Source organism: Peromyscus maniculatus, chromosome 16 (genome assembly GCF_049852395.1).
Source record: "Peromyscus maniculatus bairdii isolate BWxNUB_F1_BW_parent chromosome 16, HU_Pman_BW_mat_3.1, whole genome shotgun sequence".
Taxonomy (NCBI): domain Eukaryota; kingdom Metazoa; phylum Chordata; class Mammalia; order Rodentia; family Cricetidae; genus Peromyscus; species Peromyscus maniculatus.
The window spans coordinates 59,213,751-59,240,185 of NC_134867.1; the positions used below are offsets into that span (position 1 = coordinate 59,213,751).

Consider the following 26,435-nt stretch of genomic DNA (forward strand, 5'->3'; position numbering starts at 1 on the left):
CACACCTTTAATCCCAGCACTAGGAAGGTTGAAACAGGAAATGATATGGCTGGGCAGAGAAAGGAATATAGGTAGGAGGAAACAGGAACTTGGATTCTTTCAGGCTGAGGGTTGGTGGCTTAAGAGGTGGTGGCTGTGACTTGCTCTGCTTCTCTGATCTTTCAGCTTTCACCTGATATTATTAGACCAATTAGGGTTCATGCAACAAATTTCTATTTGCCCTTTGGTCAACAAAAGTCCTGAGCATCACTCTCTCCTCCCAAGGTTCCTGCCAAGTTACTAGCTCATTGCTGCTTTCCAGAATTTTTTTTAATATCACATAAATTTCATTGGTTATTTTATTGGAATTATAGGTCTGAGTTATCCTACCCACCATTAACAAACAAAAAAGGGTGTCCTTTGATACTTCAAGCAGTGCCCTGTGGTGGTATTGTGTTCCCCAAAATATTGTGTGCCCTAATAAACTTATCTGGGGTCAGAGAACAGAAAAGCCACTAGATACTTAGGATAGGCAGTGGTAGCACACGCCTTTAATCCTAGCATTCCAGAGGCAGAAATCCATCTGTTCAAGGATACAGCCAAGCATGGTGACTCACACCTTTAATCCCAGAAAGCGAGCCTTTAATCCTAGGGAGTGATGGTAGAAAGCAGAAAGTTATATAAGGCGTAAGGACCAGAAACTAGAAGCATTTGGCTGGTTAAGCTTTCAGGCTTTTGAGCAGCACAGTTCAGCTGAGACCCATTTGGATGAGGACTCAGAAGCTTCCAGTCTGAGGAAGCAGGATCAGCTGAGAAGTTGGCCAGGTGAGGTTAGCTGTGGCTTGTTCTGTCTCTCTGACCATCCAGCATTCACCCCAATAACTGGCCCCAGGTTTGTTCTTATTAATAAGACTCTTTAAGATTCCTGCTACAATGCCCTCATCTTTACATCATTCCTGTGAAGAAAGTATCAGGGAATAAATACTGTTTAGATCTAGGGTACAGAGATTCTGTGAGAACCCCGAGAGCTGAATTAACAATTGATGCAACTGTGGATACCGGGGTCCCTCCCATCCTTCTCTCTCTCCTCACTGTTCATCTGTGTAACCACTGCCTCGTGAAACCAATTCATCTTACAAACTACCTTTGAATATGCTCTCACGTTTTCATGTTTTCCATCTTTAAAAAAAAGAGCAATTATATCCAATTATATCCTTGTATATTCAAAGGGTTGAATTTCCTTTCCCTTGGGGGAAAAAAGTCATTTGTACCAAACCATGGGAGACTTTGAAAAACAATGTTATATGAGAATCCATCACTCTGAGAGTAAGTGGGAAAACCTCCAATGCACACTGGAGAAAAAAATGCCATTTAGAAAGACGGTCTCTTGTGTTTAAAGTCATAATGATCACGAGTCCTGTGTAACATTTATTGAAACATAAACTGTTGGACTAAAACTTATACTCGGCAGAGAAATGTGTTCCGACACCATTTTACCTCGCCTTTATTTACCATGTACCTTTTACCATTTACCTTTATTTTTATAACTCTACCACCAGGACTGGTCCAATCATTGTAGTGATACTGTATTACAAGCACTCCCATTCCTCACCTTCCACACACTCAGCATCCCTCCAGGTGAGCATCTGTGAGCATCACCCTCCAAAAGCACTCAGATTTCAGAAAAACACAGAGGAATCAATCCAACAGGGATGAGCTTATTAGAGCAAGGTTCGAAGTCGGAATCCCTGAGTTTAGATGCTTCTCAAATCCTCATGGTGCCTTCAGAGCCTTCCGTCTTACAGACTACCATGTTCTCCTTTCCAATGAACACAAATGCACAATAGGTAAATTTCTACATCTGTGACAAATAAGAAGCCAGACAATGTCCTACCAAAAAAAATACTTGTAAGTGGTGAGACAACATAATAAATTTTAAGGTCTATTAATCTCCTCTTCATATTTCTATGATAAAGTGACCAAAAATCTAATGAATATCTACAAGGTGAATTCCATTGTGATGAAAATCAAATCTATGAAGAGATATGAGGCGCATTCTAATGCACTCAGAAGGCTAACCCATGGACCTGGCAGTGAGTGGGGGGGGGGGTGATTTCTCTATGAGGAGGTCAAACGTAAATGTATACAAAGAAACTTACAATCTGTTCGATGAAACACATGTGGTCTAACCAGCACAGAAAAAAAGTCGTCCCCCCCTGAAACTCTTCGGTCCTGCATCACAGTGTACACCTGCTGCATGGTCCTATGAGGCTGCACCTGCTGCATGGTCCTGTGAGGCTGGCTGGGTTTCCTCTACTGGACAATCTATCGGAGTTGCTCACAATGAGCTGGATGCTCAGCTAACTGACAGCAGGATGTTCAAGAGCAAGCAGAAGCCCCTGGGGGGTAGGAGGGTCCTGTGCTCCTTCAAGCAGCATTAGGAGGCATCTGTCATACTCTCAAGCATCTGTGGATGCTTATGTGCTCCAAGCTAGACAGGTGGTTGTAGGCGAGCCCTGCCCTTTCCATACTCAAGAGCCAACTCTAGGTGGCATCTCAGCTCAAGAGCCACATCCATCATTTTCCTTTTCTCTGTCATTTCCCCGAGCAAAACACAAAGCAGGCGTCAGCAGAGGAACTGTCATTGCTCCTAGTTTTCAGTGGGGTGCCAGACTCCCGTGTGCTCCTAGTGATGCTGCCCAGACCTCTAACACTCAGGGGAGCAGGAAGGTCCTAGGGGCACTCTGAGTGACAGACACACACCAAGCTGTGGTTAGCACAGTCCACTTCTTCAGAAGGACCTGCAGCCGCCAACCTTCCTCACCTTATAGATCTTGCAGACTTTTACTGACTTTGAACTTTGCACCCCAGACCTATCAGACATACTGTCTCCAAATTAACTGAGCTGCACCTCCAAAAGGCCTCTGACTTGCACGTGTTCTCGGTGGGTTATTCCACGCCTGGATAGCCACTAAGCAATGGGACTATGACACAGTGGGACTCCAGGATAGTAGGTTGGCGAGTTGGTACAAAGGCATACCTGGAAACGACGGAATTCATCTTCCTGCCAGAGAGCCATCTACCCCCAACACATTCTTTGAAAGAGAGTGTCCCAGCCGGAACATGCCCCCGATCTGTTCAGATTCTGCCTCATCAGACCCCTACCAGCAAGAAGTGCGGTGAGAAATAAAGACTTCAACACTTCCACCCGTAGAAGGTAGGTTCCCCCGCCCCGCCCCCTTGACCTGCCCCAGATCGCAGGAAGCTGGAATGGGAGAGGATGGAGAAGTATGAGGTGAATGCCCTTCCCCACCCACTGCTGCCCGGAGAAAATGCCTTGAAAGCACATTGCAGAGTGGGTCATTCAGAATTCTCTGTCCCGGGCCTCCCTGGCCGGCCCTAGCTTCTGCAGAAAGCGGAGAGCCAGGACTCCTACTGGAGTCATGAGGAGAGGGCCAGCCTCTCTGAAGTGACGCTTTTTCCTTCAGGGAACCAGACTCTGGGAATCGCTGAGCCAGGACGGGCTCCTGCCCCACCCAGTGTCTGGCCTGGCATCTTGGTGCCCACAGCTTCTTGACCATTACCTCATTACCAAACACTTGAGGCTACCCCTCCCCACAGCACAGAAAGAAGAGGAGAAGCGGGCCGGGCGGTGGTGGTGGTGGTGGTGGTGGTGGTGGTGGTGGTGGCGGTGGCGGTGGCGGTGGCGGCGGCGGTGCACGCCTTTAATCCCAGCACTCGGGAAGCAGAGGCAGGCGAATCTCTGTGAGTTCGAGGCCAGCCTGGGCTACCAAGTGAGTTCCAGGAAAGGCGCAAAGCTACACAAGAGAAACCCTGTCTCGGAAAACCAAAAAAAAAAAAAAAGAAGAAGAAGAAAGAAGAAGAAGAAATAAGAGGAGGAGGAGGAGGAGGAGGAGGAGGAGGAGGAGGGGGAGCTAAGATCCTAGTTCATACCAGGCCCCTCCCCTCCAGGCCCTCCCCTCCAGGCCCATCCCCTCCAGGCCACTCCCCTCCAGGCCACTCTAAATGGCTCCCAGAAAGTCTACCCTACACTGTCAAAGCCTGCTCCCTCTCATCATGGATGATAACATAATGGGCCAGGCATGCACCAGGGTGGCCTGAGGGCACTTTCATGGTATAGTTCCTCAGCAGGAAACTTGAGTCCTGATTCCTCACTGCCAGACTGTGGAGGGAAAGGCACAGATGTCTTTAGAGGCCTCTCGGGTAGTTTTTAGAAACTCTTGCATCTTCCTGGCTCACTCATCTGTACATACACGGACAGAAAAACCATACCCTATCCCCACCCAGCTCATAGCCATGCTGATATCCACTGTCCAGGCTGTTGGCTACCTATGAGGTCTCTACAGCAGGCTGTGAGAAGATAAGGAGAATGGATTAGGGACATCCACTTAGCTGTGGACTGTGGGTGGACCAGGCTGAGCCAGTCTGGAGGTAATTGCCAACGCGGTGAATCTACCAGGGTTGCTATGGGAGACAGTACCTCTAAGCCAAGGTGTTTAGGTTGAAATGGGGCCCTAGAGAGCATCTGAGGATGCAGGCTTCCCCCTCTTAGAAGCAGATGACAGCTAGACTAGATATCAAAGGTCGCCAAACGTATTTCCAGATCAGACAAGGTCTCGTTGTCAGCGATGGTTTCCGGAATCTTGGGGAAATAGTCACAGGTGTAGCACGAGGTGAGAAGTAGCTGAAGAGATGGAGGCTCTCTGTGGCAGGTCTCCAAAGTCTCAGGTTCACCCTCTCAGCCTAGCCCAGGCTCCCCTGACACCCAGGATCATGCACAGTACAAAATGCAAGTTGCAGCCAGGCTCCCACTCCACCTCAGCGTGAGAAACCTGGGAGCTTGACATGAACCACGCGTTTGCTGGTGGCTGCCTTTCATCTGGGCCATATGTCAGCTCCTTCTTGCCACTGTTCAAAGCCTGATTCTAAATCTGCCGTTTCTTCCAGAATTCCAGCTCCTCTTCTCCAGAGTCAGACCAAAGACAAGCAGAATCCTGAAAAGAGAAGCTCTTACTCTGAGCATGTAAGAAAGCTTGATCGGGGCTGGTGAGATGGCCCAGCGGTTTAGAGAACTGGCTGCTGTCCCAAAGGACTCAGGTTCAATTCCCAGCACCCACATGGCAGTTCACAACTGTCTGTAACTCCAGTTCCAGGGGATCTGACACCTTCATACAGACATAAATGACATAAAACACTAATGGACATAAAATAAGAATAAATTAGTCATTAAAAATGATTTTTTTAAAGAAAGAAGACTCGATCATTATTTGGGTTTGTGTCAGACCCCACATACATCCACACACAAGGTGACACTAAAGACCTTCATGTGTGTGACCTCACCACAAAGCAATGGTAGCTCTCAGAGAGGCACTGTTCCTGTTCCACCTCATAGGAGAGAAAAATGAGGAGCTCGACACCAATAAAGGCCATTGTGGAAGAGAGGTCAAAGAGACTGGAGAGCCAGGGGAGAGCCAGGCAAAACAGTGTCCTCTGGACATGACAAGGCCACTGAGCTCAGAGCTGTGGTTGCCTAGACAAGGTCTGCACAAGATCAAGCCAGTCAGCATTCCGCACGGAGTGGCAAGAGGCCCATGAGCCCTTCCCTTAGATGACCAGGTAGTGGACGCTAAAGGGAGGAGACTCAGTTTTCTTGAAGGGTACGGCCCCTGGTGGGTTGATCATGCTTCATTGGATGGCTCCATCTCGTGAGTATATGGGCAGAACAAATTGGATCTCGTAAGTTATAAAAAAAAAAAAAAAAAAAATAAGAAGAAAAGGACATGAGCTTTCAGGGGTGTGCATCTGAGATGAATTAAAGGGAAAATACATTGTGTTTCTGTGTGAAACTCTCAAACAATTAATAGAAAATACTGGGTTCTTTTTGTTTTTGTTTTTGTTTTTGTTTTTTAAGAAAATTAAAGGAGTTGGAGAGAGGGACTGAGTAGGCGGGGTCCAGGGACTCTCCGGGCCAGTGACTGCATACTATGTTATCAAAACACAAAGAGCCACCCAGCACAGAGAGACGCCTAAAGAAACCCTTCCTCTTCACTTAGCAGCCATGCATCAATATCAACTGATCAATAATGACAAACGGAGTGCACTAATGCGAGACATTAACAACTTGGCAGCCAGGAACGCTATACCCTCTGCTGTAAACCTAAAGCTGCTATTTTAAAAAAACAAATGTATTTATTTTAAATGACAGGAGATGATAAACATAAACACCTGCATGGTGCCAAGGGTGGGAGCTGCTGGGGTTCTCAGCATCTTCTCTGTAGCCTGTGATTTATATTAGTTTTCCTCACAGAACCCGGTGTTGACCAAATCTATATAAAATGTTAGTCCCATCTAGACTGTACACAGAAGAGAACATTTCTCTTGGTCCATTATTGCCAGGAGAGCACACTTTTAGAGATGCTGAAAGTTTGTGTCCAGCAGACAAACTTGTAAAATTTCTAAGTAGTCAGCAGACATCCTGTTCTCCAAGTCTAGAAGCCATGATGCCCCCTAGTCAGTGTGACAGCAGAGACCCAGATAGAAAGGAATCTCAGCGTCACACCATCCCTGTCCCCACTGAGGGCCACCTGCTCTGTCCTTATATCCTTGCGTTTTCCCAGGTGTCCCAGTCAGGTCTCCTCGAAGAAATAGAACCAATGGGAGTATTTTTGTTTTTTGGGTTGTGTTTCTTTGTTCTCGTTTTTTTTTTTTTCACTAAGACTTTATTTTAAGGTATTGGCTCTCTGACCATTGCAAGTCTCAGATCAGCAGGACCGTCTGGTCAACTAAGAACTCTGGGAAGAGTTGGCACTTCAGGTGAGTCTGCAATGCACAGGGTAATCCAGCCAGCTTGAAGTTACAACCTCTCTCTCTCCCTCCCTCCCTCCTTCCCTCCATCCCTCGCTCTCTCTCTCTCTCCCTCTCTCTTTTAGATTTATTTTATTATTTTATGTGTATGAGTGTTTTGATTGCATGGATGTAAGTGCACCACATGTGTGCCTATGCCCCCAGAGGTCAGAAGGTGTCCAGTTCCCTGGGACTGGGATTATAGACAGTTGTGAGGTACCACATGGGAATTAAATTTGGGCCTCTTGCAAGAGCAACAAGTGCTCTTACCACTGAGTCATCTTTCCAGCCCCTATAATCTCTTCTTTATTATATTTATTTATTGTGTGTTCGTGTGATGTGTGTGTGTGCACAAGTGCATGTTCCATGGTATGCATGTAGAGAGGACAACTTGTGGGAGTCAGTTTTCTTCTTTCCACCATGTTGGTCCCGGGGATAAAACTTGGGTCATCAAGCTGGGCTGCAAGTGTCTTTATCCCTGAGTTACCTTGAAGGCTCTAGGTTACAATGTTGAAGCAAAATCCCTTCTTCTCTGTCCTATTGGCTACTTCTCTCATTGTAATAACAAAATACATGACGAAATCAACTTAAGGAAGGAAGAGATTGTTGGGGGTTTTTTTGTTTTGTTTTGTTTTGTTTTTCACAATTTGAGGCTACAGTCCGTGAGGTGGGAAAGTGACAGCAGCTGGATCTTGAGGTAACTGATCACTTGGGTTTGCAGTCTAGAAGCAGAAAGCTGACCCTTCTCTCCTGTTCTACTCACTTTCCCCTTTTATAATGTCTGGGATCCCACCCCACGGGGTGATGTTGTTCCCATTTAGGGTGGGTCTTTTCAGTTAAGCCTCTCTGGAAATGCCCTTAGAGATGCACGGTGGTTCCTGGACATTGAGGATGTGCATAATGGTTGGCGTGGATTGCCAGCTTGATAAGACCTTGAACCATCTAGTGACTCGAGCCTGCAGGAATCACAGTCCCAAATGGCAAAGTGTCAAGGTTGAGGACCAGATTTGAAAAGATAAAAAAGACAGAAAGTTAGGACCAGGAGGTCTTGCACAAGCTGACTGCTTATGCCAAGTGAATGTATCAAGAAGTACAGCATCTTATATACTACTTTCAGGAGGCAAATGGGCCAAGGTCACCAGAAAGCTAAATCAAACAACATTGGTGAAGACAACACAGTGTACCTCCACCTTAGAACTGGCAACCACTGCCCTTCAGAGGGGAATCCAGGTTCCCAGGAACTAACACCTTAACTCCTTCAAAGCCCTGGCTCCAGCCCCAGACCAGACATTGCCAAGTTTGCCCCAGAGTAAGGACACAGAACCAGTGTTTCCTTTGTCTTTTCACCATGGCCTCTGAGAAAGCCTTGGATCAACTTGGCTCCCAACAATCTAGAAGACAGACCTCTGGGCATGTCTGAGAGGGTTTCTAGATTATGTCAGCGGTAGGAAGACCCACTCTAAATGTAACTGGCACCATCCCAAGGGCTGGGGGCCTGAACCCAATAAAAAGGAGGAAGCAAACTGAGCACCAGCATCCATCTCTCTCTACTTCCTGACTGTGGATGCAACATGACCAGCTGCCTCATAGCCCTGCCTCCATGCCTTCCACACCATGATGGACTGTACCCTGTTACTGTGAGTCAAAATAGTCCCTCCCTCCCTTCCTTTCTTCCTTCCTCCCTTCCTTCCTCCCTCCTCCCTTCCTCCCATTCTCCTTTCCTTCTTCCCTTCCTTCTTTCCCTCTTCCTCCCTTCCTTCCTCCCTCCCTCCCTTTCTTCCTCCCTCCCTCCCTTCCTTCCTTCTTCTCTCCCTTCCTCCCTTCCTTCCTCCCTCCTTCCTCCCATTCTCCCTTCCTTCCTCCCTTCCTTCTTTCCCTCTTCCTCCCTTCCTCCCTCTCTTCCTCCCTTTCTTCCTCCCTCCCTTCCTTCCTTCTTCTCTCCCTTCCTCCCTTTCTTCCTTCCTACCTTTCTTTTTCCCTCTTCCTCACTTTCTTCTTTCCTTCCTCCCTCCTTCCTCCTTTCCTCCCTTCCCTCCTTCCTCCTTTCCCTCCTCCCTTGCTTCCTTGTTTGCCTTTGCAAGTATTTTACTACAACAACAGCGCAAGTCATTGCCAGTGTGTAAACACTATCTACGGAATGGATGAACCTGGGGAGAAAGTCCTTCCAGCCCCTGTTTCCTCTGGCATGTAGCAAGCTATGGGCTGCATCTTTATTTCTTTCTCTCTTTTTCCCCCTCCATAACCCACACATTCCCAGTCTGCCGTACTGAGGAAGGCATTATATAAAGGAATTAACACCTTGCTAGTGACAAGTAGAAATTTACAGTCATAAAATGCCATGACTGTCTCTAGTGATCTCTATTTTTACAGGTAACTACATCTCAGAGAGGAGACACAGCTGGCTGCCTTTCTTCTCTCTCACTTGCTGGACTCTTCTGTGCACCAGACATTAAAAGATATGCTGGGACTATTCAAGGCCCCCTCCACAGTCCTGCTCTCATGGACTCACTTTAAGCAAACACAGCCTCACCCCACGCCACTGGTGCTCACTAGAATCTCTTGGACACATCTATAAAAATAAAGATTGGGCAGCATTCACCATCCTGAGCCAATGCCACTATGCAGATACGGCCAAGATCATCAGATCACAGAAGACTAATGTCTCAAAGTCTTTTCCCACCACACGCTTATAAATGGTAAAGGAATTAAAGAACTTTCTGATGGAGAAACCGAAGAGAACCACCCTAACCCGATGACCAAAGCTACCATCACCGTAGTTGAGCCAATCAACAGGAGAGTCCTCTTGACTCCACATACAGAGAAAGGTGCCGACACTAATGTCACACACCTGCCCGTGGTGCATCACCCAAATCCAAACAGACAGACGTTCTGTGAAAATCACACACAATGTCAATGTCATGAGAACTGAACCCATGTCTCTCGGACTGGCCCAGATTAAGAAAGACCAACCAGACACAGCAAAGAAATGTTAAGATTTAGGGTTATGATTTTTTTTTTACTTTTACATTGGCAAAATCTGAACCAAATTATTAAACTAAATAGCAGTGTTGTGTGAAGACTCCTGATTCTGATCATCATCCTACCCATGCTGCCTCTCCCCTTTTTAGAGCTTACATTACTGTCCAGTGTCACCCTGGGGCTGCAGTAGCTGTCAGTCAAGCATTGGATCACAGAGGAGGGGTGTGGCTGCTGTCATTCCAGCCAGTCAGCGAGCTTCAACCATCCACAGTAACCTGTACCCGCAAGTCTATGTGTGTGCACATGCACGTGCGTAAGTACACACACACACACACACACACACACACACACACACACATGCACGCACACACACTTACACAGAAGACAGAGGAATATCCCTGTGGACCCTCCTTTTATTCTGTCTCAACTACGCACAGGTCTTTGATCTCCACAAAAGTACTAGAGTGCTGAGAAGCAGCTTGTGTGGTCCCCGGGGACTGTGATCGCCCTCACCACTCCAGCAGGTCTCCCTGGGTGTGGCACCACAGAGGAGAGTCAATAGGAGATACACTATGAATTTTCCTGAGCCACTCCAATACACCTTTCTCTGTTACCCCCATGTGTCCTGCCCACCTTTGTCCTCAGCACTTGGTACTCTTGAATCCCACCCCTGCTAATATTCTTCCCTCCTGGCCCTGCCCTCACCCGTACCTGTTGCTGAATCAGGCTCAAGGCGAGATCATGCATCCATGTTGCCAAGCATGACTCAGAAAGGCCTCCTCAGAGTGAGTGATTAATGATGGGACGGGCAGGCTCTTGGTAGAACAAAGCTCTGTAAAGTCAGAATGCAGATGAAGTCTGTGTTTCTTCTCAAATCTCAGCATGAGGCAATGCCCACAGCATGCTTGTTCTCCACATTCTGCCTACATCTTTTTACTGAGGGCCTACTGTGTGCCAGGCATCTGCTGAACATCTGGCTATACCAAAACAACACATAAGAAATCAAGGACAATGTTCATACCACCATCCTGAACCCAGGGCCAAGTTGATCCTGCATAGGTCAGCTCTTGCTGTGTGTTCATACTCAGCTGACCCTACCTACCCTTGAAACAGAGAGGGCACACGGGTTGTTCATCTGTTTCTGATGGCTTTAGCAACAGATGAGAGCTCTGCTGTGCCCTTCAGAATGCACAGAGGTCAAAGTTCATGCTGTACTGGCACCTGGACTTGGCTAACACCGTGGCTGATAGACAATGAGATGGGCACTATGATCCCACCCCAAAAACTTTGACATCACACTTGCCTTGACCCTGATTCTTTTCTTTCCCAGGTATTTGTGATGGGGGGGGTGTGTGGGTGTGGGTGTACCTGTGTAGACTCGTGAATATACACCAGGACCCTGAATTCCCCAACATTGCTATGTACTTGTCCTACCCACCCTACAACCAAGCAAGAGCACTTCTACCAAGAACCTGCCTTGGGCCCCAGTTCAGGTCCACAATTCACTTCAAAAGAAAAAAAGACTTAGAGTCTTGGCAACCCCAGAAGTCCTCTGGCTGCCCAAACTATGACTCAAAGATCAATATGGTTTTCAGTTCTTAGAATGGGAGGCTATTTCTGAAGGAACCTGGCCCAAACCTTCCCAATTTTGTAAACAGACAGAGCTGTTCTGGGAATTGATCAGCTTCTCAGTCATGGGGTGAGGAAAAGATGAATGATCGGTGTCGGCCCTGCCCAACATGAGCTCACGTGAAGACACTCAGTGGGATGACACAAAGTCAGTATCCATGAGCTAATGGAGCATTTTCTTCATCCTGAACAAACAGAAGAGAAATATAGCTGGGGCTGACCTTGGCAATCTGACCTTGGCCTCTCAGCTGGTCTGTTCCATAAGGCTGAGTATGTAGGCTCTGGGGTGAGTCAATCAATGTCTGGGAGGCTGATTTACGGCCCGTGGTGACAGGAAATGAAGACACAATGACTGAAGACAAAACAGGAAGAAGCAAAATGTTCTAGGAGGCCATGAGTCCCGTTGGGGAACGGAGTGAGAGACCTCCAGGAACTGGTTTCTCCCAGGAGCAGACCTAGAAGAACTAGAGAGATCCCCACACTGTGATCCATAGGAATGATGAGACACACCAGGCCCCAGCCCTGACCTGGGAGGTCAAGAGTTGAAGTACTGAGTGCAGGGGGTTATGGTGGACCCTGGAAGGCTTTCTTCACCTTTGTCCACCCATCTTTGATTCCAAAACACGGGATGCAGGAAGGAGCACAAAATCTCCCTGCAATGCATGGTTAGGAGTTAACTGTGAAACCCTCAATCAACAGCAAGGGGGCACTTTGCAGAAAATGTAAGGGGAAAGCCTGGATGGGAACTGCCCAGGCTTTGCAGGCTAGGGTGAGAAGAGCCCAGCCAGAGATGATCATCTGCTGTGCCCACTAGGGACAGGAAACTCTCCATTTATGCCTGACCTGCCTTAAAGGCCTCACAGCCAGGGAAGGGTGGCCCCTCTGGGACACGCGCCCAGAGTCCTGGATGAAGTCATCGCCGTGTGCTGTTATTTTAGTTTTTAAAGGAAAAAATTCCCTCTCAAGACCAGGGACCATTGCCAAATTGCTTGGTTACCAAAAGTGTGTTTGTAGTCATGTTTACAAACCCCATCTATCTCCTTTGCCTGTCTTCATCACCAGAAACCATCTTGGTTCATTTCCCAGGCCCCGGTTTTTAAGATCAGACCGCCCGAGGCGGACTTAAAATCCACTCCCGTTTGGGAACTGCACAATACGGTTGTCCCTGTATCTCAGCTGCCATCATTTCCAGTAGCCGAAGAAGCGGCTTCAAGCCACGCTTCCATCTTCTTGTGTCCCACATCCTGCCGATGCCTTTTTACTGAGCCCCTACTGTGTGCCAGGCCTCCGATGAACATCTGGTGCAATGATTCTGTGCATTCCAATCTGTTGTCCTCACAGTAAGCCTGTGAAGAAGATAGGGATAGTCCTCATCGACAGAAGGAGCAGCTAGAAGCACAGAACACTCTAAATGCTGTGATAAGGGCCTGGGGAGATGACTCCATCAGTAAAATGCTTCCTGAGCAATGGAATCCTGAGTTCATTCCGTGGTACCCAAGTAAAAAAAAGTGACATGAAGAGGCACACACCTTAAAAGGCTAACACTGGGGAGGTAGAGACAGGGGGATTCTTCAGGCTCACTGGCCAGCCAGGCTACCTAAATTAGCAAGCTCCAGGTCAAGGGAAGGAGCCTAGCTCAAAAAAATAAGGTGAAGAATGATTGAGGAAAACATCCGATGTTGACATCTGGCTACCACACGCACACAAATACACATACAAACATTTCTACACACACACACATACATGCAAGAACACGCACACACATATATACATACAAAAATTTAGTATGATCAATGTCATATTGCTCCTAAGACCAGATTTGAACTCTAAAAGTCTGATCCCAAATCTCATGCTAACCTGCTACACTCCGATCAAATCCCGTAGCCCAGTAGTGAACTGGTTAGATCACCAGAGCTACACTGCCTGCTGAGTGACAAGATGGAGACAGACCCAGGGGACAACAGGGCACACACAGGGACCAACTCCCCTGGAGTCCCCTTACTGAACAAACACTGTCCCGGATCTGTCTCCTTGACCTTGGAGCCCTCTCCACAGCATCACGGCTACATCTCACATGTGCCCAGAGTGTAAGGCCCACCTTCAAAACACCCCTGTGAGAAAACGGAAACCAGTCCCCCTTCTGAGCTGTGTGAACGCACGAGTGTGATCTCGTCCTGCAGCCTCGCGGCTCTGTACCCGCTGGGAAGAAGGGACTGGCAAGACCACAGGGGACTTAGCAAAGGCTGCCGTCTGGGGTGCCAGGGGTCACCACAGATTTTCTCCTGAGTCTGTCACTGACGTCTCACACTAGGTCTTCCCTTTCTCCTGCCACCCTCTCTGAGCAGCTGTGGCCTCACAGCATGTGCTCAGCAAGCAGCTGGTAACATCTCCAGGGCCCCATGTCCTGGTGCAGGCTCTGGTGAACCACCCACGGCGTTGGCGACACTGCGGTGAGCCACAGAGGAGGAACAACCTGCTCCCATGAAGACGGGATGCCCAAACCTAACTCCTTTCTTAAGTTCCGAGAATGACAGGCAGGCGCCGAGAAAGGTCTGTGTCCCACGTGGTGGTGTTGATCGCACTCCACGGGGATGCAGAGCAGAGCAGAATGGGGGCATGCAGGCTGGAGTGGGGGCTGTGATTCGAAGTGGTCTGTGGAGGTGTCACTAAGAAAGGGAAGAAGGCAGCTAGGAGACGAGGCAGAAGGAAGAGCAAGCGCCTCGAGGAACCCTGAGGCAGGAGTATATGACATGCTAAATGTCCCATGTATGCCAGAGGATGCAACCTATTCCTCTGTGAGCACAGTGTTCTGGAGTCAAACAGCGGCCCCCCGGGGCATTATGCAAACAGGCCAAGCTGCATCTGAAACCTTGTTCTTCTTCCGTGGAACACGTGTGGTGTGCAGACTCCTCCATCTATCTGAGTTGTCCCAGCCCTCCGATCAGGAGGCTATAATATATGCGGTCTATAGCACGGCTGAACAGAGTAAATGACAATTTACCTGCAGTGTTCGGAGGAGAAGAAATTCAGTTTCTCCAGTGTCCTGTCGCCCAGACGTAAGAGCCCCTGCCTTTCCTTATATTTCTGCTGCCGTACATTTGGGCACACCTTCTGCCAGGGTTAATAATATGACAGCAGCATCACCTGATACCAGAGGAGGACCATGGCCAGCTGCCTCACTGAGACATCCAGGACCGGTGACAATGGCAGAGAGCTCACCGCAGAAGGCCATGGGCAGGGCAGAGAAGTCAAGTGACTGGGCTCATAGTAACGGGGTAGGATTCAAGAGAAGGTATCCACGGGGAACAGGCCCATCTGGTATCCACGGGGAACAGGCCCGCCTGGGCTGCTTTTGCATTGTCCTTACTCCAGAAAGCAGTGAGGCTGTGTTGTAAAGGGCGGCCTCCACTGAGGCCAGACTCCTACCTAGAACCTCAGGTGCTGGGACCCCAGCCATTGTGGGTGAAGTAGTGGGTGGATACAGTACGAAGGGCCGGCTGCCAGCTGGACAGGGGCCTGGACCAGCTCACCATGCCTGTGGCGGGGATGCTCAGGAAGACAGGGCTCTGATGGAAAGGGTGGAGAGCAGACAAAATAAAACACAAAATAAAGTAAAAATAAAACAACGTCATTACTAATCCAGCTAAAGGCCAACCCCATCTGTGGCCAACTAGGGCTCTTCTAATTTGGTCGGCGTGTCTTATTTTAAACTCATTGAACAGTTTATTTCCAGACTAGCCTGGGGCTGTGTCTACGCAGTCACAGAATCACAGAATTTCCGAGGTGGAGGAACATTTGAGGCCCTTCAGACCAACTGCCTATTTTCTGGGTCACGGCACTGAGGCCTGGAGGTTGATAGTTCAAGACCACTGTTCTGCTAGTGTAGAGAAAGAATAAAAACATCTTTCACTGCCTTGTAACCTATGTTTCTCCTGCTTCCCAGAGATGCAAGAATCCATGCCTGAATCAGGCTGGCCTAAGCTCCTTGGGTGTGTTGAGGTGCTTGTCACCAAGCCTGATGACCCGAGTTTGACCCCCAGCACCTATGTGATAGAGGAGTGAACCAATGCTCTCAAGCTGACCTCTGACCTCCACACACTCAGAAACACGTGCACAAAATAAATAAATAAATAAGTGCAATAAAAGAGAAAGGGAAGGGGCCTATGACTAAATGCCATTGGTATGTTTGTGCTAAATACAGGGTGCCATGGGGACAAATGTCTGGAAATATCTCGCTCTCCTCTGCTTTCCTAATAATGGCTTCTCTATCTGTTTCCACAGCTCACACCCCTGGATTTTATTTTTACCGCTTCTCTTCTCCTCCCCTCGTAAAAGAATCCCATTTATTTCTAAACGCGTCTCCCTCCTCAGAAAGTGTGTGCCGCCAATCACCCTCTGACCTTAGAGTACATGGTGACCCCCAGGACAGCAGCAGGCAGCAAGCGGCCATGTGATGTGACGTCCATTTCATGGTGATCACAAGGGAGAGCTGAGCTGAAAGAACAATTATGGTTACACACTCTTCGTTCGTCTCCATGGCTCATCTTCTAAGAATGATGCTAGGCGAAGTCTTCCAGGCTCAGAAGTGGCCTGTGACTGAACCTTTGGCACCCTCCGCCAGCACTCACACATGGACTCAATTTTCTGCTTTGGTGACTAATCGTATGCGATATGGTAAAGCAAGCAGAGTCCATACAAAGAGAGATGGGAGGACTCGGAGATCTACCATAGCTCCCAGGATGCAGCTAATCAGGTCAGTGTGAGCAGTACCACACGTGAGCAGTACCACACTGTGAGCAGTACCACACTGTGAGCAGTACCACACGTGAGCAGTACCACAGACGAGACACAGGGCAGGTTTGAACAGTTCCCAAGATTCTGCAGCTAGGTTCTTCCATTTATTCTGAAGACTCAAAGGAGGTTTACTGTCCATCAAGACAGTGGACAGGGGGAGAAGGGGCTCCACCGAGGCTTCCAGAAAGAGGCTCGAAGAGGCCCTAGCCGAGCCAAGAGAAGAGAACGATCATCCAGACAGAAGTAGCTGCAGCAGCAAGGTAAGCAGGAGAGAGCACAGGGCACGTTGGGACACATACACGATTTAGTAGAGGTGGAACGTAAGACACCGGGGTCTGAAGACGGAGGAGACGCAGCTGAGCGTGCAGACACGGGCTGGACCGGGAAGACCATCACCTACCAAGCCGGGCGACTTGAACCTGGAGGGACTCGGTTCTGGAAAAGGAGTTCTCTGAGTCCCCTGCAATCCTCCTCAAAATATCTGTGTCCACATAGTTTTCAAAAATATTTCAAAGACACCCATGACTCCCAAAAGTTTCAGATCAACAAACAGAGGGGATGAGAGGTCATTGACTTTTTTTTTTACCTCCTTTCCATAAATTCAGCTTTAAGCCCATGGTATTTCCTTTTCCTTGTGGAAAAGATAACAAGAAATAGTTAAAAATATGTCCATGGCTTATGGGGTGGGTTGAGGATACAAAGAAATAGATACTAGCAGAACGTCTAGATACTCCCAAGGCATCCCAGCACTTGGGAGGCGGAGACAGGTGGCTCTCTGGAAGTTCTGGGGCAACCAGGGCTACACGGTGAGACCCTGTCTTAAAAGGAAGTTCGCGTAGAAATAGCTGCTCACACTTTTTCAGGTGAATATGAGGACAGTAATAACACCATCAAAGAAGAAAATGCGCCAGGCGGTGGTGGCGCACGCCTTTAGTCCCTGCACTCGGGAGGCAGAGGCAGGCGGATCTCTGTGAGTTCGAGGCCAGTCTGAGCTACAAAGTGAGATCTAGGACAGGTACCAAAACTACACAGAGAAACCCTGTCTCAAAAAGAAGGAGAAGGAGAAGGAAGGAGAAGGAGGAGGAGGAGGAGGAGGAGGAGGAGGAAGAGGAGAAGGAGGAGGAGGAGGAGGAGGAGGAGGAGGAGAAGGAGAAGAAGAAGAAGAAGAAGAAGAAGAAGAAGAAGAAGAAGAAGAAGAAGAAGAAGAAGAAGAAGAAGAAGAAGAAGAAAATGCAGCCAGAGACAGTGGCCCCCTCACCCCAAGACCAGCATCTGAAAGTGGAGGGAAAATGAACATATGAAGAGGCAGAAGAAGGAAATGGTCCAGGAAGTTGAAGGGGACAAAAAGCACAAATTAGGCACTAAGAAGGATGGGGTCACACACTAACGGCTGTCAGGAAAGCAGCTAATGAAGCCTCAGAACTACTCATTGGGTATTGCAAGGATGAGGCTACAGGCCACCTTGACTAGAAAAGCAGCGTCTAGTCCAGTAGGCAGAGTGGCTTCAGGTCTGTCTGCAAGGCGTTGAAGAAGAGACGATGAGTGTGAGAGACAAGAAAGAAGGAAGTTAGAAATGCAGCAGACGCGAGGGCGTGCTTTCCAACCTGCCCTCGGGGTAGAAGAGCCTTGAGCCAATGGTAGGCAGAGAACAGACAAGCAGAGGGGAGGGTGCGGGTCCGAGAAAGGGGAGGGCAGAGGTAAGTATACCTCTGAGGAGACAGTGTGTATGGCACAGAGGGGAGCTGTCCCTGGGGACTGATGTGTTTTGGAACCCCACGGGGTTCTACAGTGAAGCTGCCAACCCCAGGAGTTGATGGAGTCAGGAAGGAAAGGTGAGGCCCCAATGGTCCCATGCTCCAGAGTGAGGTGGTGTCCTGAAGGGCTCTCCCTGCCCCAGGAGAGGACCTCTGTCCACTGCCTCTTTCTGCGGTTTTGGAAATAAGCATCTGTGTTGCTCATGGTAGGCTCTGAGGGGCTGCGGTGGGCTGATAACCATGCATTCTTGCGTCCAACCCTGAGTTATCCATGGCTCAGGACTAATGCCCAGAGAACATATCCAGCTATGTCTGCCAAAGGTCAGCCTGACGGTTAACATTGTTTCATTTCTTTGTCATTGATCAGGACTAAAGAGCGGACACACCCATTCAGCTTGGTACATGGTGTGGGGTGGGGCAGGGGAGCTCACATCTTGGAAAAGGAGAGGCAGAACTCAGTGACTTAGTGGATCAAAGGGAGAGGGAAAAAAAGAAGATAAAGTTTGCCAGGAGTGAGGTTAGAAATGAGCATCACACATGCATGGAGACTGAAGAGTCAAGGTCTCGCTCAACGGGAAGAAATGTGACCGTGAAAACACAGCTTCTCTCCAAAGCCGGGGGAATATGTTTCCACTGCCACACTCCCAGACATGCCACCCCTGTCACATTAGATCTAAAGAAAGAGCTGGTGTGTTTAAAATACGAGTGTTTTCAAAGTCAGGAAGGATAAAGAAAGTGGATGGAAAATGTTGCCTATTGAGAAAGGGCAAAGAATAGGAAAACAAAATCAGCTGAGAACTTTTGTGAGCATCCTAAAACTTTTTAGAAGAGAGTAACAGTGTAAAAAAGTGGTCATGGGCTTCTCTTGAAGATGGCGGAGACAAGCAGACGCAGGTAGGCCTGTGGCAGCGGCCCACGGAGGTAGACGGGTCCGGCGGCAGTGGCTGACAGGGACATTTAGGCCCAGCGGCTGCTGGTGGAGACATTCAGACCCAGTGGCGGCCCACAGAGGTGGACAGGCCCTGTGGCAGAGATAAGCAGACGGAGGTGGACAGGACCGGCGGCGGCGGCCGACAGAGACATTCAGGCCTGGCGGCGGTCCACAGAAGTAGACAGGCCACGTGGCGGAGACAGGCGGACGCAGGTCGGCGACTTGCAGAGGTGGAAGGGCCCGGTGGCAGCGGCTGACAGGGACATACAGGCCCAGCGGCAACCTGCAGAGATATACAGGCCCCGTGGCAGTTCGCAGAGGTGGATGGGCCGGCAGCAGTGACAAGCAGAGGTAGGTAGGCCTGCGGCAGCAGCCGGCAGAGACATACAGGCCCGTTGGCGGTCCACAGAGGCAGAGAGACCCAGCGGCAGCTGACAGGGACATACAGGCCCAGCGGTGGAGACAAGTGGACGCAGGTGGGCCTGTGGCGGTGGGCCACAGGGGTAAACAGGCCCGGGGACGGAGAGGGGTGGACACAGCTTGGAATGGGGACGCCCCTAGCCCCAACACCTGGGGAAGAGGCTATCTCCGTTGGTCGGAACCAGGGTGAGTCTGGACACTCCGTCTGGGGACAACCCAGGGCCCAACTGCTGATCCTGTAAAACCCAACAACTTGGAGGTGTTGGTGAGACTACCCTGCTCAGCTGAAACCCATCTGGGAGAGGATTCAGATGCCTACAGTTTGAAGTCTGAAGAAACAAGATCAGCTGAGGAGTTGACAAATGAACAAAACGTGACCTGGGAACACAGAAGAAGGCGCTACCCAGTCACCAAACCAGATCACCAGAATCATAAGTATATAATTCACCGACTGAAATCAGCTGTCCCTGAAGAAACAGCCCAATAGCACCAATTTAACCAAGAACCCCTACTAAACCAAGACTAAAAATTAGAACAAGAGAGGCACTCTCAGACACAGACACCACCTGCACCAAGCAGAGGAAAAGATGAGTAGACGCCAGTGCAAAAATACAGGCAACAACATAAAGACCTATATGGCAACATCAGAACCTAGTGATTCTACACCTGCAAGACCTAAACATACCATGACAGAAGAAACAGAAGAGATCAACCCTAAAAATGACTTTAAGAAGATGATAGAGGCCCTTAAAGAAGAAATAAAACATTCCCTCAATGAGGAAATAAAAACTTTCCTTAAAGAGGAAATGAAAAACTACCTTAAAGAGGAAATAAAAACTTTCCTTAAAGAGGAAATGAAAAACTCTCTTAAAGAGGAAATAAAAACTTCCCTTAAAGAGGAAATGAAAAACTCCATTAGAGAGGAAATTAAAAACTCCCTTAAAGAAATGGAAGAAAAAACGAACAAAAAATGGGAAGAAATCAAATCAAGCCAAGAAAAAGCAATTAAACAGATGAAAGAAACATTCCAAGATCTGAAAAATGAATTTGATACAATAAAGAAAACACATGCTGAGGGAATGCTGGAAATAGAAATCCTGACAAAACGAACAGGAACTACAGAAACGAGCATAACCAACCAATTGCAAGAGATGGAACAGAGAATCTCTGACACTGAAGACATGATAGAGAAAATAGATTTGTCAGTCAAAGAAAACACTAAAGACAAAAAAGTCATAACACAAAACGTCCAGGAAATTTGGGACACCATGAAAAGACCAAACCTAAGAATAATAGGGATAGAAGAAGGAGAAGAATACCAACTCAAAGGCACAGAAAATATATTCAACAAAATCATAGAAGAAAACTTTCCTAACCTAAAGAAAGAAATACCTATGAAGATACAAGAAGCTTACAGAACACCGAATAGGCTGGGTCCAAAAAAAAAGTCCCCTCGCCACATAATAATCAAAACACTAAACACACAGAACAAAGAAAAAATATTAAGAGCCGCAAAGGAAAAAGACCAAGTAACATATAAAGGTAAACCCATCAGAATAACACCAGACTACTCAATAGAGACTATGAAAGCTAGAAGATCATGGACAAATCTCATGCAGACACTAAGAGACCACGGATGCCAACCCAGACTATTATACCCAGCAAAACTCTTAATCACCATAGGCGGAGTAAACAAAATATTCCAGGATAAAACCAGATTTAATCAATACCTGTCTACAAACCCAGCCCTACAGAAAGCACTAGAAGGGAAAATTCAACCCAAAGAAGCTAAACACATCCATGAAAAATCAAGCAATAGATAATCCCACACCAACATACATCACAGAAGAAACAAGCTGGTGTAGCTATCCTAATATCTAGAGAAAAAGGATGTTTCAAAAGAGAAGAAGTCTTGTGGCAAGGCCTCAGTGGTCCAGGTAACTACCAGAACTCGGAAAAGTTGGTTGAACTTGGGATTGACTGGGAGGCCAAAGATTTAAAAAGCAGAAGATTCTCTCAAGACACAAGTTGTGTGATAATAGTGTGTTTTGTGTGTGTGAATGAGAATTTGTAAATGTTGAATTCTAGGCTTCGACAATCATTGTCAGTGCAGATTAAGCTGCAAGTATTTATGCTTTAAAACTTAAATTATAAAACTAGTTACATCTTTCTAACAACTAGTTTTAATGTTTATGAGCATATTTTACCTACATTACCTTTTCAGGATGTTGAGAAAGATGCATCACAAGCAAAGGCTGGAGGCTGGGGGCTAGATGGTTTTGAGGAAGAGGTCTTGGTGGACTCTTTCATAGAGCAAAGGGAAGCAATGCCTTCTGGGAAATTAGCTAAGTTTTAATCTAGTCTTTAGGATTAGAAGTCAAAAACAAAAATATTAAGGAAAGGAAAACCTAATTGATCTTTGAAGTATTGTTATATGGAATTGAGTGGGATTTTTGAGGCCTTTCTTCCAGAAAACAAGGACTTGGTTGTCAGGACTATATTAGGCCTAAACCTTGGTGCCATGTAGTTGTACTTAAATCATTTCAATGGAAAGTGTCTTAGTGATTGGAACTTCTAGTGCAGTTTGGAGTTCTTCCATTTGAAAAATGTGATATTTGCATGGGATTGTTTGAATCTTGTTTTCTAGTCCCTCCCCATCACCACCCTCATAGTCTGAAGGTAGATTTTTCTCTTGATAAAGGAACAAAAAAGGTGAACATCTTGTGTGTAAATAGGTATCTAGTAACTAGTGGTAAACTTGAAATGGTAGAATTCTTTAAAGCCTAATTCTAGATAGCCTTAAGAAAATATATCTTAATTACTTTTGAATCTGTATTCACCTTGTTTTTTTCAAATATCTTAAGTTATATTTTCTTTTTCAGAGCTGCTTCTTATTTGGGGCTACTTTTTTTTTTTAATTGAGGCATAATTCATAAAAGGGTATATTGTTTTGATGAGACTTTTTACAACTGTGGCTGGATGTCTATCTTTAGTCTTCCAAGAAGGGCCATTTTACTTTTTTAGAGTTACTTTTTAAAGTCAACAACTTGGACTACTATGCATGTAAGTGCTAATGCAAATTAAAGCCCAAGTTGACCTCCAGCAGCAGTTCATTCTATGTTGACAGTGAGAGAACATTTTGCCTGTTAGGATACTGTTACTCATGGACTGAAATTCTGAAGAAACCCCTCCCCCTATTTTGTTTTTTTGCAAAAATCAAGGTATATTCTAGGGTTTCCTGGTTGACCTCAACAGATAAACTGAGATGATAGTCTTAGTTCAGAAATGATCTGAATGTAGATTTACAGTCTACCTGTACAGCTGGCTAAGTGAGATCGCTTTCACAGTCTGCATGTATCCCATCGGCTCCCCATTAATCACTGAACTCTTAAAACTGGTATTGTAACATTATTACAATGTTTTGCGCCAATTTTATAAACTTTACAGTACAATATGTGTTCCTTTTCTGAGGCAAACCAAAGGTATATTTCTCAAGGTTCTGCTGCTATCAGCAGCGTTGATGGAGAATTTTTTATACATTTGTAATAGATAGAAATAAACCAGAAAAAAAGAAGAAAAAAAAGTGGTGGAGGAAAAGGTGAACACTGCAAGATTACTCAAAAGGGCTGAGAGTTGCAAACGCCAGGATTGGCTTTGCATAGTAAATGGGATAGAACAGCTCTGAACAATAGCTTACTTTTCCTGGTTTGGTCTGACAGAATGATTGAATGTTTTTGTACAATAATCAGAGCCTTAAAAACAAGGATTTGGTGAGATTGTAAAATGGTGTGCCACTTTGGCAAAACAGTCTGGTGGTTGGTCAAAATGCAAAACATTGTTACTCTGTTACTCAACAATTCTACCCTTAGGAATATAACCTCAAACTACTGAAAATGTGCACCTATGAAACATGTACATGAAGGTTTACAGCAGTGTGTTGCTAATAGTAAACAACTCAAATAGATATCAAATACTGGAGAGAAATAAAATGTGGCTTATTCATACAATAGAATATTATTAAGACATAAAAATGAATGAGAAACTGACAGATTAAATGACTTTGGTGAACCTTCATAATTTCATTTGTAGATCTTTCCATTTCTAATTTATAAATACATTTGGGGTTATAAATTATAAATGTACTGCCTCCTGTCAACATTGTATACTTCTATTTGATGATTTCTGTGTCAAACATTATATGGAAATGTGTCCAAGTACTTTCTGTATTAACTATGAATGAATAGAACAAAATAAATCGCCTGTGATGGAAAAAAAAAAAAAGTGGTCATGTCTCTTGAAGAAGAATTTACAGAAGATGGGAAGATCTCCCATGCTCATAGATCAGTAGGATTAATATAGTAAAAATGACCATCCTGCCAAAGGCAATCTGCAAATTCAAAGCAATCTCCATCAAAATTCCAACACAATTCTTCATAGAACTTGAAAGAACAACTTTGAGCTTCATATGGAAACACAAAAGTACACAGGAGAGCTAAAACAACCCTGAATGATAAAAGAGCTACTAGATGCATCATCATCATCATCATCATCATCATCATCATCATCATCATCATCGCCGATCTCAGATTGTACTACAGAGTATTGGTAATAAAAACAGCAGGGTATTGGCACAAAAAGACAGGCATGTTGACCACTTGAATAAGACTGAACTCAGAAATAAGTCCACACACCTATGCACACTGATTTTTTTTTTAAGAAGCCAGAAATACATGCTGGGGGAAGGAGAGACAGAATTTTCAACAAATGGATGTCTGCATGTAGAAGAATTCAAATAGAACCATACTTACCCCCTGCACAAAACTCAACTCCAAATGGACCAAAGACCTCAACATAAGGCCAGATGCACTGAACCTGATAGAAGAGAAAGTGGGGGGGCTGGAGAGATGGCTCAGAGGTTAAGAGCACTGGCTGCTCTTCCAAAGGTCCTGAGTTCAATTCCCAGTAACCACATGGTGGCTCACAGCCATCTGTAATGAGATCTGGTGTCCTCTTCTGGCCTACAGGAATACATGCATATATAATAAATAAGTAAATAAATAAATAAATAAATGATATTTAAAAAAAAAGAAGAGAAAGTGGGGGATAGTCTTTAACTCATTGGTACAGGGAAAGTCTTTCTGGACAGAACATGATTAGCACAGGCACTAAGATCAACAATTAATAAATGGGATCTCATGAAACTGAAAAGCTTCTGTATGGCAAAGGACACTGTCCTTTGAACAAAGTGGCAGGCTGCAGTATGGGAAAAGATTTTTATCAACTACACATTCAACAGAGGGCTAATATCCAAAATATATAAAGACCTCAAAAACTGGACATCAAGATAACAACAAATACCCAGTTTAAAAATGGGATACAGATCTAAATAGATAATTCTCAAAAAAGGGGAACTCAAGTGGCTGAGAAGCACTTAAAAAAATGTTTAACATCCTAAGTCATTATTGAATGCAAATCAAAACTACTTTGAGATTTCATCTTACACCAGTCATAACAGCAAAAATCAATAATACAAGTGATAGCTCAAGTTGGCGAGGATGTACACTCATCCTTTGCTGGCGGGAGTGCAAACTTGTACAGACACTATGAAAATCAATGTGGCAGTTCCCCAGAAAGATAGCAATTGATCTATTTTAAGGTCCAACTATAGCCAGGCTGTGGTGGCACACGCCTTTAATCCCAGCACTCCCGGGAGGTGGAGGCAGGTGGAGTTCAAGGCCAGCCTGGGCTACAGGGTGAGTTCCAGTACAGGTGCAAAGCTACACAGAGAAACCCTGTCTTGGAAAAAAAAAAAAAAGATCCAACTATACCACTTTTGGGCATCTACCCAAAGGATATTTGCTCCTACTACAGATACACTTGCTCAACCATGTTCATTGCTGCTCTATACATAATAGATATTGGAAACAACCTAGATGTCTGTCAACAGATGAATGGATATAAAAAATGGGATACATTTACACAATGGAATATTCCTCAGCCATTAAAAAAATGAAATCATGAACTTTTCAGGTAAATGAATAGAAGTAGAAAAAAAATCATCCTGCATGACATAACTCAGACCCGGAAAGACAGATACAATATATATTTGCTTATAGGTGGATGGTAGTCACTGATAAGTCATTGATAAGCAAGTGACAATCCATAAACCACAGAGGTTAGGTAGAGGGTAAGGGACTAGGGGAAAGGGTAGATCTCCCTAGAAAGGGGAAACAGAATAGATAGTTATGGACTGACAGGGGTCGGGTGGGTATCGGAATGAGAAGATGACACAGGGAAGAGGGGGTGAGTGAGGATATATGAGGAGGGACAGCTAAAATAAGGGGCATTAGGGGAAGTCATATGGAAAACTAAAACAGCAGAAGCGTCCTGAAATATACACTATATGAAGGCAATCTGAATGAATTTGTCAGATAACAGGAGAGACAGAGCCCCAACTGGGCATCTCTCATCACCAAAGGAAGCTTCCAGGACCAGGACTAGGTTACATTTAATCAAGTTCTTGGCCAAAGGGGTCTCATGGGGCCCCCCAAACAACCAAGGCTGTTACCAAAGTTATTGGTATCTCCCCATAAACTGTAAGGCCCTATTTGCTGAAGAGTTCAGGGCCAGCCTGATTTCAAAGCTCATGTTTCCACTCCTAAGTCCAAAGGAGGGTATTTCTGGCAAATACATTAATAGTTAATATAATTAGATAAAAATGTAGTTCTGTTCATTTGTGGGATTAAGGCAGTAGGGGGAGGTTCTTTATCTAATCTGAAAGAGAGAGAGTTCTTTCCATTCGCTTTTGTTATCTGAAGTTCCTTAAGAGACTAGCATACCAAATTTTAGGACCAGATAAGAAAGTTTAATTTCATTTTAGAAGAATGAAGAGTCAAAAATAGAGCTTAAGACAGATCCCAAAGTTTAATTATCCTGAATTTTAGGCAACAACAATGGAGCAAAAATGAATAAGCAAGGGAGGGTGCTGGGTGGCACAGTACTGCTTGGTGCTGGGTGGCACAGTACTGCCTGGTGCTGGGTGGCACAGTACTGCCTTGCATGCCATGAGGCCCCAGGTTCAGCTC

General features: G+C 46.1%; 1 long non-coding RNA gene across 1 annotated transcript; it reads right to left on the reverse strand.

Annotated features, from left to right (window-relative positions):
- Positions 1 to 14,306: 14,306 nt before the first annotated feature.
- LOC143268983 (uncharacterized) lies at positions 14,307 to 24,214 on the reverse strand. The gene is made up of 3 exons (XR_013045239.1): positions 24,159 to 24,214; positions 15,852 to 15,945; positions 14,307 to 15,017 (listed from the first exon to the last, which is right to left on the reverse strand). It is a non-coding gene; the product is annotated as an uncharacterized LOC143268983 (long non-coding RNA).
- Positions 24,215 to 26,435: the final 2,221 nt, after the last annotated feature.